Source organism: Cibotium barometz, chromosome 6, assembly GCF_041138505.1.
Source record: "Cibotium barometz isolate CiBa-2024 chromosome 6, ASM4113850v1, whole genome shotgun sequence".
NCBI classification, from domain to species: Eukaryota; Viridiplantae; Streptophyta; class Polypodiopsida; order Cyatheales; family Cibotiaceae; genus Cibotium; species Cibotium barometz.
The window spans coordinates 24903036-24922556 of NC_141051.1; positions in this window are offsets into that span (position 1 = coordinate 24903036).

Consider the following 19521-nt stretch of genomic DNA (forward strand, 5'->3'; position numbering starts at 1 on the left):
AGATGTTGTGCATTCAGATGTATGGGGTCCTATACGAAGACCATGTCTATGGGAGGCTGTAGGTATTATGTGACATTTATTGATGACCACACAAGGAAAGTGTGGGTATACTTCATGAAGGAGAAGAGTGAGGTGTTCACTCATTTTCAGAATTTCAGAGTTATGGCGGTTGAAAAGCAAACAAGGAAATATGTAAAGTGCCTAAGGTCAGATGGAGGGGGAGAGTGATTCTCCAATGAGTTCTCTGATTTTTTGAAGAAGAATGGTATTCGGTGAGACAGTTTGCATGCAGATACACTCCACAGCAAAATGGAGTTGCTGAGAGGAGAAAAACAGGCACATTGCTGAGATTACACGAGCATTGATGGGAGAGAAAAATATGTTGCATAGCTATTGGGCTGAGGCTGTTTTTACAGCAGTTTACATCATGAACAGGACTCCAACTATAGCCATACATGATGTAACTCTAGAGGAGAGGTTTACTCGTCGCAGAAAACCTGATTTGTCTCATCTGAAAGTCTTTGGATGCATTGCATATGTGCATGTGCCAGATGAGATGAGAACTAAGCTGGATCCAAAAGCTAAAAAATGTGTGTTTATTGGATATTCCCTTGAGAAAAAGGGATATAGGTGTTATAACCCTACTACATGTGAGTTGAGGGTAAGCAAGGATGTTGTTTTTAATGAGACGAGCAGCTGGTATGCTGCTGAAAAAGAAGTTGTTGGGGCTGATGTGAGTGGAAATGTGGTTGCACAGAATGCAAGTCATTAGCAATCACAGTCTTTGAGTGGACTAAGAGAGTCCTCATCTAGTGGTTCAGTTGATAGACCATGGAGTGGCAGCTTATGTCACAATACCAATCCTGCAAATGTGATTAGTACATCACATAAAGTTAAAGAGAAAGTGGTTGAGCCCCTTAGTATGCCTGCTGACATTTCTGCAGGGCATTCTCATGTTGATGGAGAGTCTAGTGGCTCAGAGATGAGCCTTGATGAGGATCTTGGGATACCAGCTATGAGCCTTGATGAGGATCTTGGGATACCAGCTATGAGAACACGTGGTGTAAAGAAGGATATGGAAGCCATGAATACAAAGCTGCAAAGATGTGGGAGAGTGAAGAATCCTATGCAGAGGTTTACCTATGATGGTTATGTGGCACATCACTATGCATACATGGCAAAAGTTGTATAGGTTGTAGAGCCCACATGCAGTGATGAGGCTGTTGGAAATGTGTGTTGGGAGAAAGCTATGGATGAGGAGATGGATGCACTATATGGAAATGAGACTTATTTAGTGCAATTGCCTGAAGGCAAGAAAGCCATTAGAGGGTGTACAAAGTAAAACATAACAGTGATGGAAGCATAAGCAGGTATAAGGCTAGATTGGTAGCCAAAGGATATGCACAGACATATGGCATTGATTATGAGGAAACTTTCAGCCCAGTTGCCAAGATGGTAGATATTTCTTGGGCATTGAGGTGATTAGGTCACCACATGGTATTGGATTATTGGAGAGATAGTATGGCTTGGACATATTGTCCAAGTATGGTATGATAGGCTGTAAGCCTATCTCAGTGCCATTGGATCAGAATGGCAAGTTGAGTGCAGATTCAGGAGAGATTTTGGAGGATCCTACTATGTATAGGCGCATAGTAGGAAGCTTGATCTACATGACAATCACCAGGCCAGATTTGAGCTATGCTGTTAGGTTGGTGAGTCAGTTTATGCAGGTTCCTTGGAAGCCGCATTTGGATGCATTGAGACGCATACTGAGGTATGTGAGGTCTACTTTGCATTGTGGACTATTTTATAAAATTGGGACAGATATATGTGTACATGGGTACACAGATGCTGATTGGGTTGGTAGTATCTCAGATAGAAGATCTACTAGCGGCTTCATGTTTTCTTTGGGGAGTGTTGCTGTGACTTGGAGCAGCAAGAAGAAGCACATGGTTGCTCTATCCAATATAGAGGCCGAGTACAGAGGTGCTGCTATGGCAGCATGTGAGGTATCTTGGTTGAAAAGGCAGCATGTGAGGTAGCTTGGTTGAAAAAGCTACTTGCAAATTTGGGTCTATCAGTGGATAGACAAGTTGTCATTTTCTGTGAAAACATTAGCAGTATACAGTTGGCCAGGAACCCAGTTTTTCATGCTCGCATGAAGCATATAGAGGTCCACTACCATTTTGTCAGAGAGAAGGTGTTGGCAGGAGACATTGACCTTATTTATGTCTGCACACAGGATCAGGTCGCTGACATCTTCACCAAATCATTGGGTACAGAGAAGCTCCGTAGATTTAGGGCTTTGCTTGGTGTACATGAGATGGAGTTAGCTCGAGGGGGAGTGTTGAGATATCGAGCTCATCTAGTGAGGTGGTGGACACTGATGACCCGCCTGGGGGATAGGCCCTATGCAGCCAATGGGATGACAGGCTGTGTGACAACCATTCTAGAGACTGGCATAGTTATAGCGCTAGCTCATTTAGTTGGATTCACACTATAGAGAACCCTAGTATGTATTTGGTTGAGTACCTTTTCATATATGTGTACTCTTATCTTTATATATGGTGTGTTGAGTGTCGTGTGAAGAAGAAGAAGATTTTCTGCCTCTCAGCTTATGTGTTCTCTTTTAGGATTTTGTGAGTGTGTGTGTGCTTACAAGAGCTCAAGCTCTCTTCTCCCCTACATCTTTTCAATTAGCCATATGCATAAGCTTTATACATAAGACTTGTGTATATGGCTTTATACATGATGCTTATGCATACAGCTAATACATAAGCCTCATGCATAAGCTTATGTATAAGGCTATACATAGAGGTTTATCGCTAACGCATAAGCTTTATACATGAGGCTTTATGCAAAAGTCTCATGCATAAACCTTATGTATAAGCCTCTTGCATGAGGCTTATACATTTGGTAATGCATAAGTCTCATGCATAAGTCTTATGCATGAGGTTTATGCACTACCCTTATGTATGAGGCTAATGCATAAGCCTTATGCCCTCATACATGAGGCTAAGGCATATGGCCACCTCTAGAGAGGAGCTATGCTATCTATGTAGGGGAGAAAAAATAACAAATCCTAATACTTACAAACCCTATAACATGTAAAAGCATAAGAGAGGAAACATAAAAGAGAGAGATCTCTTACCTTATGAAGCTTGTATGTGTGGATAACCTACAAAATTAAACCAAATAAAGAAAAAAAGTATTAGTAACCCTAATAGAAAGCATATATAAAACCCTAATCTTAATAAAAATCTTAATGAAAGATTTTGCATAACATAGAAAACTTATTGAATCTTTCTTTTTCCCTTCTCATTATAGCTTAACCCTAACCCTAGCTTTTAAATAGAGAACATAATAGAGAGCTTTGATGCATAGAGCTCTCCATCAAATCTCTTTATTAGGGTTTATATGTAAAAGCTAGGGTTAGGGTCAAGCTTCAATGAGAAGGAAAAAAGAAGAAAAGAAAAACTTAAAAGAGAGGAAAGAGAAGGAAAATACTCACAAGAAAGCTTTAATAGAAAGCTTGTTTGCATAGGAAATGAAGGAAAATAGTAGACATACCTTGCTTGAGCTTGAGGAGGATAGGGTAGGAGAGGTAGAAGTGATAGACAAGGCAAAAACCTGGAAAAAAAAACTCAGAATACAAGTTTATTATATTCAAAAGATAAAACTACGCGACGACAAAAGAAGCGGTAAAAAAGCGAGATATTTTTACAATATATCAGCATTTTTGCGTTGCTATAGACGTTTCTGAGCAGCGCGTTTTTGCTGCTGGGTAGCAAAATAGCGCTGCTGGGGTAGTGATAGATCATTGCTGAGCATCTTGAAAACCCCCAATATTTTTCTTCCAAAAAAGTTACCAAAACGCTGCTACGCTCCCGATGTGTTGTAGTGATTCAAAGATGCAAATAAATCAACAAATTATATAAGCTCAAATCAAATGAGATTTATTTGTAACATAAGATAAGAGCAAAAAGTTTATATATTTATCAAGATATACACTAAGGCTTACATAGCTTTTGAGAATTACATTTATGTAAGATATGTACAAATGTAACTAAAGATCCTAGCTTGGAGGATCTCTCTAGCGTCACATGCATTGCACCAATTGCATGTCATTTTTGGTGATAGTGATCCTCTTTGCATGGACAACTACAAGCATGGTGTCACCAAAAATATCCGCTAGGTATACCTCCGTAGCCTCCTAGAGTGCCTCCATAGCCTGGGCTATTCACCGCATAGGTAGTGGGCTTGTTGTGTGAGCCCAAAACCTCTTGTCCATACGGAGTTGTAGATCTTGCATTGTGTCTTGCACCACACGTTGGAAGGATGCCTTCGACATGAGCAGGTGGACTCTCCTTTGGTATTTCCTTATCTCACAGAGAGCCACAGTGCTAGGCCTCCACGTGCGCTTGTAATGTTGCTAACGTTGTGGTTGGTGGGAGGGTTCTCCACGTCTCTCCTTGGGGGCCAGACTCTCTTTGCCAGTTTGCTTAGTGCGAGTCATGCTCTTGGAGGTGAGAGAGATAAAAGAAACATGAGAAATGAGGTGAAATGAAGTTTACTTCCATACTTATAGATGAAAAATATTTTTTTAAGAATTGACCTAATACATAAATTTAATAATTTTTAATTTTTGAACATCTTTCCCTAATCAGAATGAGCTCAAACTTTATGTGTGTATGGAAGTATCATATACCACCTCCTAAAAAGAAAGCAATCCCATCAAAGGCATGTAGGACTCTTGTCCTCCAAAGGCTCGCACATGTGGAGACCTACTTTTTTAAGGCCCGTGTCCGAATGCTCGCATGTGGAGGCCTACTTTTCCAAAAAGTAGGCCTCCAAACACGAGCCTTCAGGACAAGGGCCCTACAAGCCTGTGATGGGACTGATATCTTATCATGGCTATGTAAGCTGCATGATCTATGCACATAACAAATTCCAACCTATTCTCATTAGTACACACCATGCTAAAAAAAAATATTATCGTACAAAATAGCACCTCATGATAGAAAGCATATAGAAAGCATATACAAAACCCTAATAGAAAGCATATACAAAACCCTAATCTTAATAGAAATCTTAATGAAAGATTTTGCACAACATAGAAAACTTATTGAATATTTCTTTTTCCCTTCTCATTATAGCTTAACCCTAACCTTAGCTTCTAAATAGAAAACACAGCTTTGATGGAGAGCTCTCCATCAAATCTCTTTATTAAGGTTTCTATGTAGAAGGTAGGGTTAGGGTCAAGCTTCAATGAGAAGGAAAAAAGAAGAAAAGTAAAACTGAAAAGAGAGGAAAGAGAAGGAAAATATTCATAAGAAAGCTTTGTTAATGGAAAGCTTGTTTGCATAGGAAATGAAGGAAAACAATAGACATACCTTTCTTGAGCTTGAGGAGGATAGGGTAGGAGAGGTAGAAGTGATAGACAAGGCAAAAACCTGCAAAAGAAAAACTTAAAGTACAAGTTTATTGTATTCAAAAGATAAAAATATAATGGCAAAAGAAGCGACAAAAAGCGAGATATTTTTACAGTATAGCAACGTTTTTCGCTGCTATAGATGCTTTTGAGCAGCGCTTTTTTTTTTTGTTGCTGCTGGTGGGTAGTGAAATAGTGCTGCTAGGGGTAACGATTTTTTGCTGCTAAATGCGCTGCTTATTAGCAGCAAAAAAGCACTGCAGATCAATGATAGATCGCTGTTGAGCATCTTGAAAACTCCCGATATTTTGCTTCCAAAAACGCTGCCAAAATGTTGCTTCTCTCCCGATGTGTTGTAGTGATTCAAAGATGCAAATAAATCAACAAATTATATAAGCTCAACTCAAATGAGACTGATTTGTAACATAAGAGCAAAACATTCATATATTTATCAAGATATACAATGAGGCTTACATAGCTTTTGAGAATAACATTTATGTAAGATATGTAAAAATGTAACTAAAGATCCTGGCCTGGAGGAACTCTCTAGCATCACATGCATTGCACAACCTACATGTCCTTTTTAGTGATAGTGATTCTCTTTGCATGGATAACTACAATCATGGTGTCACAAAAAAATATACACTAGGTATACCTCTCAGCAGCCTCCTAGAGTGCCTCCAAAGCCTGAGCTATTCATCGCATAGGTAGTGGGCTTGTTGTGTGAGCACAGAACCTCCTGTCCATACGGAGTTGAAGATCTTGCATTGTGTCTTGCACCACACGTTGGAAGGATGCCTTTGACATGAGCAGGTGGATAGTCCTTTGGTATTTCCTTATCTCATGGAGAGCCACAGTGCTAGGCATCCACCTGTGCTTGCGATGCTGAGGTTGTGGTTGGTGGGGGGGTTCTCCACGTCTCTCCTTGGGGGCCGGACTCTCTTTGCTAGTTTGATTAGTGCGAGCCATGCTCTTAGAGGTGAGAGAGATAAAAGAAAGATTGAGATAAAAGAAAGATTGAGAAATAAGGTGAAATGAAGGTTACTTCCATATGAAAATTATTTTTTAAGAATTGACCTAATACATAAATTTAATAAACTTTAATTTTTAAACATCTTTCCTTAATCAAAATGAGCTTAAAATTTATGTGTGCATGAAAGTATCATATACCACCTCCTAAAAAAAGCAATCGCATCATCATAGGCATGTAGGGCCCCTGTCCAAAGGCTCGCATGTGGAGACCTACTTTTTTAAGGCCACTGTCCGAACGCTCGTATGTGGAGTCCTACTTTTCCAAAAATAGGCCTCCAAACACGAGCCTTTAGACAGGGGCCCTATAGGCCTCTGATGGGACTGATATCTTATCATGGCTATGTAGCTGCATGATATATGCACATAACAAATTCCAACCATTCTCATTTGGTACACACCATGCATCAATTTTTTCTCAAAAAAAAAATTATCATATAAAATAGCACTTGCACACGCACATGCTATAAGCCTCATGATCTATGCACAGAACAAATTTTAGCTCATTATGATCACTGTATACCATGTATAAGAATATACAATGACATTAGGATAGAATATTGGATATTAAAAAAACTTAATAGTAATTCCAAATCCAGTACATTGCATTAAGTACAACTAGTTGAGTACAACTGAATGAAAACATGAAAACACAAAACAATACACAAGCATTATCACACAGCTCTTCAAACCATGTCATGGTTAATGTTAAATCTAGCACTATTGTTACGATTCCTACAAATAAGATAGATCTCTGAGGGCTTGAGTGTGATGTGTTGGCCATGGATGGCTAACAGTTGACCATCATGTATGAGGTCCACCACGTAAGTTTTAGCAATCTCTTGAAAAGCAAGCAATCTCATGATCTATGCACAGAACAAGAGAAAGCATATACAAAACCCTAATCTTAATAGAAATCTTAGTGAAAGATTTTGCACAACATAGAAAACTTATTGAATATTTCTTTTTCCCTTCTCATTATAGCTTAACCCTAACCTTAGCTTCTAAATAGAAAACACAGCTTTGATGGAGAGCTCTCCATCAAATCTCTTTATTAAGGTTTCTATGTAGAAAGTAGGGTTAGGGTTAAGCTTCAATGAGAAGGAAAAAAGAAGAAAAGTAAAACTTAAAAGAGAGGAAAGAGAAGGAAAATATTCATAAGAAGGCTTTAATGGAAAGCTTGTTTGCATAGGAAATGAAGGAAAACAATAGACATACCTTTCTTGAGCTTGAGGAGGATAGGGTAGGAGAGGTAGAAGTGATAGACAAGGCAAAAACCTGCAAAAGAAAAACTTAAAGTACAAGTTTATTGTATTCAAAGATAAAAATACAATGGCAAAAGAAGCGACAAAAAGCGAGATATTTTTACAGTATAGCAACGTTTTTCGCTGCTATAGATGCTGTTGAGCAATGCTTTTTTTGTTGCTGGTGGGTAGTGAAATAGTGCTGCTAGGGGCAATGATTTTTTGCTGCTAAATGCGCTGCTTATTAGCAGCAAAAAAGCACTGCAGATCAGCGATAGATCGCTGTTGAGCATCTTGAAAACTCCCGATATTTTGCTTCCAAAAACACTGCCAAAACATTGCTTCGCTCCCGATGTGTTGTAGTGATTCAAAGATGCAAATAAATCAACAAATTATATAAGCTCAACTCAAATGAGACTGATTTGTAACATAAGAGCAAAACATTCGTATATTTATCAAGATATACAATGAGGCTTACATAGCTTTTGAGAATAACATTTATGTAAGATATGTAAAAATGTAACTAAAGATCCTGGCCTAGAGGAACTCTCTCTCTAGAATCACATGCATTGCACCAACTGCATGTCCTTTTCAGTGATAGTGATTCTCTTTGCATGGATAACTACAATCATGGTGTCACAAAAAATATACACTAGGTATACCTCTGCAGCCTCCTAGAGTGCCTCCAGAGCCTGAGCTGTTCATCGCATAGGTAGTGGGCTTGTTGTGTGAGCCCAGAACCTCCTGTCCATACGGAGTTGAAGATCTTGCATTGTGTCTTGCACCACACGTTGGAAGGATGCCTTTGACATGAGCAGGTGGGCAGTCCTTTGGTATTTCCTTATCTCATGGAGAGCCACAGTGCTAGGCCTCCACTTGTGCTTGCGATGCTGAGGTTGTGGTTGGTCGGGGGGTTCTCCACGTCTCTCCTTGGGGGCCGGACTCTCTTTGCCAGTTTGATTAGTGCGAGCCATGCTCTTGGAGGTGAGAGAGATAAAAGAAAGATAGAGAAATAGGGTGAAATGAAGGTTACTTCCATACTTATAGATGAAAATTATTTTTTAAGAATTGACCTAATTGAAGGTTACTTCCATACTTATAGATGAAAGTTATTTTTTAAGAATTGACCTAATACATAAATTTCATAAATTTTAATTTTTAAACATCTTTCCTTAATCAAAATGAGCTTAAAATTTATGTGTGCATGAAAGTATCATATACCACCTCCTAAAAAAAAGCAATCGCATCATCATAGGCATGTAGGGCCCCTGTCCAAAGGCTCACATGTGGAGACCTACTTTTTTAAGGCCTTTGTCCGAACGCTCGTATGTGTAGTCCTACTTTTCCAAAAAAAGGCCTCCAAACACGAGCCTTTAGACAGGGGCCCTATAGGCCTTTGTTGATGGGACTGATATCTTATCATGGCTATGTAAGCTGCATGATATATGCACATAACAAATTCCAACCATTCTCATTTGGTACACACCATGCATCAATTTTTTCTTGAAACAAATATTATCATATAAAATAGCACTTGCACACGCACATGCTGTAAGCCTCATGATCTATGCACAGAACAAATTTTAGCTCATTATGATCACTGTATACCATGTATAAGAATATACAATGACATTAGGATAGGATATTGGATATTAAAAAAACTTAATAGTAATTCCAAATCTAGTACATTGCATTAAGTACATGTATTTGAGTACAACTGAACGAAAACATGAAAACACAAAACGATACACGAGCGTTATCACAGCTCTTCAAACCATGTCATGGTTAATGTTAAATGCAGCACTATTGTTACAAATCCTACAAATAAGATAGATCTTTTAGGGCTTGAGTGTGATGATGTGCCGGCCATGGATGGCTAGCAGTTGACCATGATGTATGAGGTCCACCACGTAAGTTTTAGCAACCTCTTGAAGAGCAAGCAATGCGTGGGCTGACCCATTGCTCCACATTATATGCTTTAAAATTTACATGTAGTGATTTTCCCTTTGTATATCTTGTAATATTTCTCACACCAACCTTGAAAAAGATACCTTGGGTGTAGCCATATTTGGTATTGATGTGTGTGAGCACACTAGGACCATCCAAGGTATCTTTTACCTCTTTAGGAAGTTTTTCCTCCCGTGCTAGTATACACCCATCGTGGGGTATACTTATCATCTTTATACATTACACATTCATTATTTATCTATCGTCTCATTGTGTGCTCCCTTGAGCTTCTCTACTATGTGCATGTGTGTGTGTGTGTGTGTGTGTGTGTGTGTGTGTGTGTGTGTGTGTGCGCATTCCTGCAACCCTATGTCCAACATTTGGTATTAGAGCATGCGCTTCTCGCCCCTATGCTGTTGCCTACCCTTCATCTTGAGTTCTCTATCATCTTCTTGAATCGGATCAAGGAGCCCTTCTGGGAGAAGAAAGAGGATCGTGAAGTGTGCAGTACTTTGTACTACAGTTTTTTGGTCAAATTTTGGTTCTGGGCGGCATGTTTTGGGGCCATTCGTGCGGTTTTCAATTTTATGCAGATATCTTTGGGGATCAGATTTGCATTGTTCTCCATCGGATTCTACAGTAGTTTTGTCAAATCTACTATAGATGGGTGTGTAGATACATGAGAAAACATCAATAGACACTCACCACACCGGATCTTGTCTACGGGCTTCACTTTAGTGACATCAATCTCTGTATCTTATGAGTAAAATTTTTACTCACTATACTCTGCATTTCTTTCATACACCTTGCAGGTCTCCATTGTCAGTGGCTGTATTAGTAGAGCCACCCTGGCTGCATCAAAAAGGAGCACTCAACACTTTGTAGATTGCGTGATTACTTACTTGGGTATTATTAGAAATGGTAGATAGTAATGCATTTCGGATGTTATCTGCTGAGGACCATTATGGTCTTATATGATGCGGCATATATTTGTAGTCAAAGGGTGTGGAATGTTTTGGTTGGTACACGAAAGAGATGCGCATGCACATGCATTGCTTGCTTTGTTAGTCAAGAGAAGTATCATTCCTCACATTCCGTTATGCAGGATTGCTAAACATGCTTGGGATACACTAGCGTCATTTTACTAGGTATGTAATGAAGCACGTGTTGCTTATATATGCAATCAATTAGAGCCAGAGCATATGGATAAGGGAGACTCCATGGACATTTTCCTTACAAAAATTAAGGATTTTAAGGAGCAGTTGGTCAGTGTTGATGAAGTTTATCCTGACAGTTTATTGGTGTACCTATTGTCTTGAATGCGTTGATAGACTTGTATCAAGGTTTTGCTTCTACCACGAGACTCATGAGATGAAAGGCAATCCAAATTCCTTAAAGTTTTGGGAGTTGGTTTTTGTTCTCTTGTAAGAAGAGCAATCCAGGCAAATTAGATTTGTTGTACATATAGGAAATCAGGCTTTTGCTACCATTCAACAAAGAGGTAAAGGTAAATCCTTTCCTCAAGGTAGTTACAAGCCAAAATCAGAGTCATCGGGTAAGCTTGCAGACAAGGAAAGTGATAAGCCAAAGAAAAAAGGCAAATATAACTATTTTAGAAAACCTGGTCACTACATTAATGAGTGCAAGAAATGCTTGGAGAAGGAGAAAAATAAAAACTCAGGTATGGCTGTATAGCTGATGCATTAACATCTAATGCAGAAAACAAAGAATCTACAAACTACGCACATGATGATTGGGATTTCATTATGCAATACAATTTTGAATCTTCCCATAAGAATGTATGCATGGTTGAATAGATGTACATGTCTGGTATTTTAATAGAGGTGATAGTAAGCTCATGACTTCTCAACATAGTTTGTTCTTATCACTTGAATCTGCTACATAAGGAAACATTGTTATATGTTCAAAAAAATCCTCATATCATGTAAAAGGAGTTGGTAAAATTATTCTCATTACTAAAAATGGTGGAACAATCATGCTTTCAGATGTGTATTATATGTACCACAGATCAAGAAGAACTTGTTATCTGTCTCTGCCATTACTAAGGTTGGCTTAGTGGTTGAGTTTGTGGATGACAGATGTATTGTTCATGATCGTAGTGATAGTAATACAATTGTTACTTCTGGTACTTTGCCTCATGGCCTTTTACATGCTAGATGCATATGAAAGACAACGGCATGCTGTATGTATAGATTCTGCCACATCTTGAACTTTGGCATGCACACTTTGATCACTTGAACTTTAGTACTTTGCTGCATTTGCATAAATATGACATGATGTCTAAGCTGCCACATCTTGAAGCCATTATCAAACATGTTTGTGAGGGCTGTATTCTTGGAAAAATGTAGCGGGCATCATTTCCCAAAGATGGTTCAGTTAGAGTTGTCCAAAAATTGTAGGTTATACACAGTGATGTATGCGATCCTATGAGGACACCATCTATTGGAGACTACCTCTATTTTGTCACATTCATTTCTGATTATTCCAGACATACCTAAGTATATCCATTGAAATAGAAATTAGAGGTTTTTATGCGCTTTAGGCACTTTGCTACTATGGTTCAAAATGCTTATACTTGTAAGATTGTACCCTGCGTACTGATTGAGGGGGGGTATATGTCTAAGGAGTTTCATGCATACATGGCTGATCATGGGATAAAACATCAATGTATTGTGCCCTATACACCTTAGTAAAATAGTGTAGTTGAATCCATGATGTATGGTCAAAAGTATGGAGTTATCTCATGGTTTCTGGCTAGAAGTAGTCATGCCTGCAACATATATTTTGAATAGGTGTCCTATAAAGGCTATGTATACAATTACACCTTTTGAAGCTTGGAATGGCAGAAAGCCCTCTGTGACTCACTTACACATTTTTGGTTGTCTTGCTTACGTGCTTGTGCTTTAGAGAATTCGCAACAAGCTTGAAGATAAGTTTGTTAAATGTATTTTTGTGGGATATAGCTCGGAAAGTAAGGGTTATTATCTCTATCATCCTACTACCAAGCGGATTCTTGTGACTAGAGATGTTGTATTTGTGGAAGATGTAATTTAGCCCTTGCTTTAATTTAAAAAATAGCAAAATGTATCTTCACATATTTGACACTCTCCTTCCATTGTTCAATGCATGACATATTGATGTAGAGCATTTGGGTAATCAAACAAATGATGAAAATAAGCCCACACAAGTTACAAATTAGCATGTTTTTCAGCCCACAAATCAGCCTATTGATGAGGTAAATGTGGATGATGCAATTGATGAGGAAATAAGGGAATTTAAGGAGTTAAAAAGTGTTGGCATATAGTAGGTCCACCAACCATGGAGCTATGGAGGATGAAATCTCTCTATGGTTGAGGAGGAAGAAGAAGAGAGAAAACAGAGAACAAGTTGGGAACAACACAAGAATGAGATATGAATGAACCACCAAGTACAATACCATTTTATAGGCATTAAACTCTATCTTTTGACTCTAACTAAGAGGTTGTTCACACCTAGAGTGTTTACACCAAGTTGGCTTTAAACCTAATGACCGGATGCCCGTATCCCTAATGTCACATGATATTTTGGTGTATCTCTAACACCCTCCCTTAACAAAATATTCATGGCTACTATGACGCCAATACTAGCTCTAGTTACTTCTTACAAAGCTATTTATGATGACCATCCAAGTGCTCGTAGTCTTACTCATGGTGGTTTACAATGCTAGTCAATGATGACCAATGCTAGATATCTAGTTATGATTACATTTCACTTAGGATGGAGGAGTGACCACATGTGGGCAGGGCTTGGCTGGTTTAGGAAGCCACCTATGCCTTTTATAACATCAAGGCTACATTACAAACCCAAAAAGTCTAAAAGATTTAGATTTTGGGAGATGACCCGCGTAGAGAACCCTTGACTCAACATAAATAAAAAATAGAAATAAAGGGAGAGTCCCCCCTTGATGACCAATATACCGATGAAGATCTTCTTGATGTAGCTTGTAATGTAAATGTAGCTCTTGATCTTCTTCATGTCAATGTAGATCTTGATGTTGATGTAGCCCTTGGTCTTCTTCATCCTTGATTTCATTGTGTAATGAAATCCATATAGGCAAAGATAGATCTTGATGTTGATGTAGCCCTTGGTCTTCTTCATCCTTGATTTCATTGTGTAATGAAATCCATATAGGCAAAGATCTTCTTGATGTAGCTTGTAATGTAAATGTAGCTCTTGATCTTCTTCATGTCAATGTAGATCTTGATGTTGATGTAGCCCTTGGTCTTCTTCATCCTTGATTTCATTGTGTAATGAAATCCATATAGGCAAAGATAGATCATATTCTCAATGTATTCATAAAGCCTGACATGATGATGATGCATGTCCCTTTCACATGATAATGCATTGAATCTACTTAAGGAGGTCTTAGCCTTATCAATGGCCAGTGTCTTGCCCTTGTAAAAATGATTTATAAGCATGATAGATGCCGTACATGAGGCATATAAGCTTAGAAATCTCATTGTCCCAAACAATGCTGATATAGATTTATACCTAATTTTGGATTAACAAATTGACCACTTAAATCAAGGGGAAAATATGATTTGATGCTTTATAGAGATTTAGCAGTTACACTTGAATGTGAGATATGAACCATTAATGGCCCTAAAAAACTTAGATGATTAGCACTGATCAAGGTATTAGAGTGAATGTAAGACTTTGTTAATTGAGCAAAAAATACCCTGATTTGGAGAGCACAGTCGGAGGGAAAAATCAAGGGGCTTTCTCAATATGAAGCTTTGGAAAGCAATAGCAAGTCCCCAATGGTATGATTTAGCCCCCCTTGATGTCATTGATTTGATGAATATAATTAGCACTAATTACTTATTTAATATTAAAAAGTTAAAAATGATGATTTGCTTGAATCTCCTCCTTTGTTCAATTTTCTTCAAGATTTGGTTTGTAGAGAGCTTATACCATGCTATTGAATTTTCTAAGAGCAATTGGATAGATTCAAAGTAGAGTTGTTGTTTTTGCATTTTTTGATCTGCTCCTCTTGGGTGCTCCTTTGGACCAAATAAGCTCAAACTTCATGAGATTGTTACTCTTACTATAGAGTAACTATAGCCAAGAGCAGTTAGACCAATTTAAAACGATGATGACAATTTTGTCATTTTACTCCAGTTTTGTTGCATTGAGTTTGCCGACTTGGTGCCGTGTTCTTCAAATTGGGCTAAACCCTTTGAGATCTAGCTTAGCAATGATGTTGAAAAGGTATGGCTAAGAGGGTTTTGTAAGATATTATGTGTGGAAGGAGATCCAATAAAAAAACAGCACGCGTTAGAGCTGCGTTTTTGCAAGGACGAGGAAAATTGACATTAAAATGGATAATTTCTCACTAATCAAGACTAAGGTATATGTTGATGATCAAAGATCAAGCATGAATCAGTGAGAAGCATGGCTTTGATACCATATTGGCAATCACAAGTCCAACAATGAAGCTATGGAGGATGAAATCTCTCAATGGTCGAGGAGGAAGAAGAAGAAGAAGAAGAGAGAGCAAGTTGGGCACAACGCAAGGTGATTGTATTATGAATGAGAATGAGATATGAATGAACCACCAAGTACAATACCGTTTTATAGGCATTAAAACCTATTTTTTGACTCTAACTAAGAGGTTGTTCACACCTAGTTGGCTATAAACCTAATGGCCGGATGCCCATATCCCCAATGTCGCATGATATTTTGGTGTATTTCTAACAAGGGGGATTTTTTTTTGCGAGCTTTTTGGAGCAATGAACAAGTAGTCCGAGCTTTGCAAAGGACCATGAACTTACTATGAGCTGTAAGATCCCCGTCCCCACCGCGCAACGGATTCTGGGTGCTAGCACAGCGGAAGTAGCACATCTTGCGCGGGCAGGGTCCTACACTCGGGGCCTCTCGCCCACGGATATCCGGACAGGTGACTAATTCCTCGGTTCTTCCAAAACCGAACTTAGAAAAACTTCCCTTGCCCGGAAAGCACAGGCGATTCCTCCATGATAAAATTTTCCTCTAACGTAGTCAGGGTCATTACTGACCAAACTGATCCAACCGAACCTAAAGTCACTTGGTCAGATCAAGGAAGAAACTTGCACTTGGATCATACAGATCAACGCTTTTTTCCCCATCGAGAGGCACAGCCGTTGATTCCTTTTTCCATAGAACAATTACTATCCTTTTTGGATCTAGTTGAAACAAGAGAGAGGAGAGATAAAAATATCTCATTATTTGGGAGTTTAAAACTCATTCAAGCATGTGAAATAGGCGCCTCCTTCATGAGGGGAATTCCCCCATATTGAGGTGTCAAAAATGCATCATTACTTAGACTAAATATCTCTCGTTTTTAACTATTAACCTTGTCCTTAGTCAACTCTTCATCTTATCACTCTTCATCTTATGTGAGTATTTACTCATTTTTGGGGGATTTTCCTTTTATTCTTCTATTTATCTCCTCCCTACATTTGGATGAATCTTATTGGTCCATAGCAACCTTAATTTAGAATTTTGAAAAAATCTTCACCCCCAGGATAATGCCTCTTGAACAGATTATACTTAATTTCTAATGCACCTTCTGAAAATCTTTTTGAACTTCTGTTTCAGGGGAACTTATTTTAATAAGATGAGATATTTTTCTAACCAAAAATATTTAAAAACTGAATTTCCACTCTCTAGAAGGTTTTCTCTCTCTAAGCCAAAACTGGTAGAAACAAGATCTTTTATATTTTTGAAGAGGGATTTGACTACAGGGGAAGATACTGGACATCCTGAGAGGCTGGGGGAGGAATCTTACATTCTACCCCACTTAAAAAATGCGAGATGTCCTCATCTCGCAGGTGGAGTATGATCTCTTTCATCTTCTTCTTCTTCTTCAATCACTTCCAGAGTTACTGCCTTGGAAGTGGACGGCCGATTTGAGAACAACTCTCTTTGACTTTCCCTATTCTGAGTTGGAGGTCTTGCATTACTTTGGGTTGAAACTGTAGGTTGGATAGAGGGTCTACCTCTGGGATTTCCCTGATTTTGGCAGATAGAACCGTGATTACTCTCGAAGGAAGGGGCTGGAGTCTGGAATCTTGATCCCTGATTTCCCTGCACTGAAAACCTTGATCCAAAAGGAGTTGGGCAATCCATGCTGCGATGTCCAAATCCTTGACAATTATAGCATTTCACTCTCTTGTTCAAGGGTGGAACTTCTGAAGTTGAAATCCAGGGAATTGAGTTTCGAGAAAAGGACATTTCTTCCATTCTGGAACTTCCCATATCCTGGGTTTGACCCTGATATCTCTTAGGCGGAGGAAGTCGGAATCACCTTTTGGGAATAAAAACCTTTTGAAAGGTGATGGTGCTGGCTTTGGTGGGACTTTGACATCAAAGGCTTTGGCGAAATCCTTCGCCATCTGAACTGCTTCGGCCATTGAGATAGGTTTTGCATTCTTGATCCAATGGCTCGTTCATTCCTCGAATGAACCTGGCCATCAGCTGCTCTTCATCCAATTGAGGGGAATATTTAAGGAGAAGGGCAAAAGCCTGATGGTACTCTTCAATTTTTCGGGTTTCTTGCTTTAGTTCCAAGAACTCATTCATCTTAATTTCAAGAAAGCCTGGGGGACAAAACCTCTTTCTAAGGTAAGCCTTGAGATCGGTCCAGGTTTGGGTATTTCGGTCGAGATGGTTTGTCTCGCAGTGGTTTCTCCATGCCACTCTAGCTGTCTCCACTATCTTCAGCCTTGCAAGAGCCATTTTTCTCTTCTCATTGTAACCGGTGACATCGAAGTATTCTTCCATTGATTTGATCCACTTCTCCACAGCCTCGCCCAAGTTTTCCCCTTCACTCTTGAAAGGTCCAGGCTGCGAACTATGAAGAGTTTTACAAGCATCTAGGTTGAGCTCGTCTTCATCGAGTTGTGGGTTAACATTTCTACCACGACGACCTCGATCCATGTTCCTATCAATACGAAAATTCTTGTTAAGTCTCTTTATTTATGATTCAATCCGATTTTTGATTCAACTGATTCCGGGGTTTTTTTAAATAGGTCGGCTCCCCACAGAGTCAAGGGATAAAGATACTCATATAGAACACATTATTAGTTTAATAATTCATTAAGAATTATCTCATTCATATCTTTAACACAATAATGGTCCATCAGACTGAATTTTTCTATCTAAACAATCCTCCATGGGGATTTCAAATTTTCAGATTTTTAATTTATCAACCCCTTAACTTGATCCATTGATCAAAAGTTAACAGTAGCAATCTGCCAGCACAATCCACTAATCTCATAGTGATTGGCTGAAGTTATTAACATCATTCCAGTTAAGAACATCATCACAGGGACTCGTCCCATTCATCCTCATTGTGGTTTTGCTCAGCTTATTACATTTCAACCAATTTTCAGGGATCATTTTCCAATCAAAATCCAAATCAACTCATCAGTTCACAACCAGAATTTAAAAATCATATCAACCACATTCAAATTCATCATCTGGATAGCATTAATGCTTATAATTTCAAGTCTTAGATTTACTCATATATACTGCCAGTAAAGAGCTGCAGTTATACCCTTAGTATATACGGGTAGTCATGGTCCTTGGAATTATAAGGTAAAGACCATCATGTCTAGGCCTCAAGCAAGTCAGGGATTCCATACAATTGCGGTACTTCCGTCTGAAGACCCGATTACCAATTTACGAATTTCAGTTTGAATATCAAATTGTATGAATTTTTTTTTAATCACACAATTACAACCTTTTAGTGCCTCTTGATAAATTTTTGACATATTTGGCTTCTCCGTTGATCCTCATTAGCCAAATAGCTCTGATATCAATTGTAAGATCCCATACCCCACTGTGCAACGAATTCTAGGGTGCTAGCAGCGGAAGTAGCACTTCTTGCGTGGGGCAGGATCCCACACTCGGGGCCTCACCCACGGATATCCGGACAAGAGACTAATCCATCGGTTTTTCCAAAACCGAACCCGAAAAAACTTCCTTTGCCCAAAAAGCACAGGCGATTCCACCAGGATGACTATTCCCAACGTAGTCAAAAGCCTTAACTAACTGAACTGATCTGACCGAACTCGTAAGTTTCATAGTCAGATCAAGGGACAGATTGCACTTGGATCATAGAGACCAACGCTTTTTTCCTCATCGAGAGGCACAGCCGGCGTTGATCCTTTTTCCATAGAATAATTTTTGTCTGGGATTTACTTCATCTATCGAACTAAGCAGAAATTGAGTCTCGATTTATTATTTTGAAAAGGGGATTGATTACAGGGGAAGAAATTGGACATCTTGAGGGGCTGGGGAGGAATCTTACAGTATAAGCATGTTTTAAAATGGATTTTAGAATTGTCCATACCATTCTTCATATTCATCACCCTCTGCCAACAACCAAATATCAAATGCCACACCACGAAACACATTGGATTTTATCTTGTCTTCGAGACCATCTATCTGAAGGTACTCTGTAGCTTGCGGGGAGAAATGATTATACAAAGGGTTTTCATTAGACTTGCATTACCACAATGAAGCATGGGGTTTCTTCACGAGCCACGTGTGAAAATACGTTACATATGCAGAACAATAGAGACATGTATGGATTATTAGTTTAAATAACATTCGTGATGATAAAGCACACGTATATTAGCCCCCATGGGCGCGTAGACGAGTTGGTAGAACAGTTGGGTAGAACCCGAGCTCGATGCCATCAGGCTGCACAACGTGGGTATGTGTTGTGAGCATATATATATATATATATAATTCGGCGGGGCAAACACAAAGCACACACATATTAACCTCAGCGTATGTTGTGAAAGACAATAATAAAGTAAT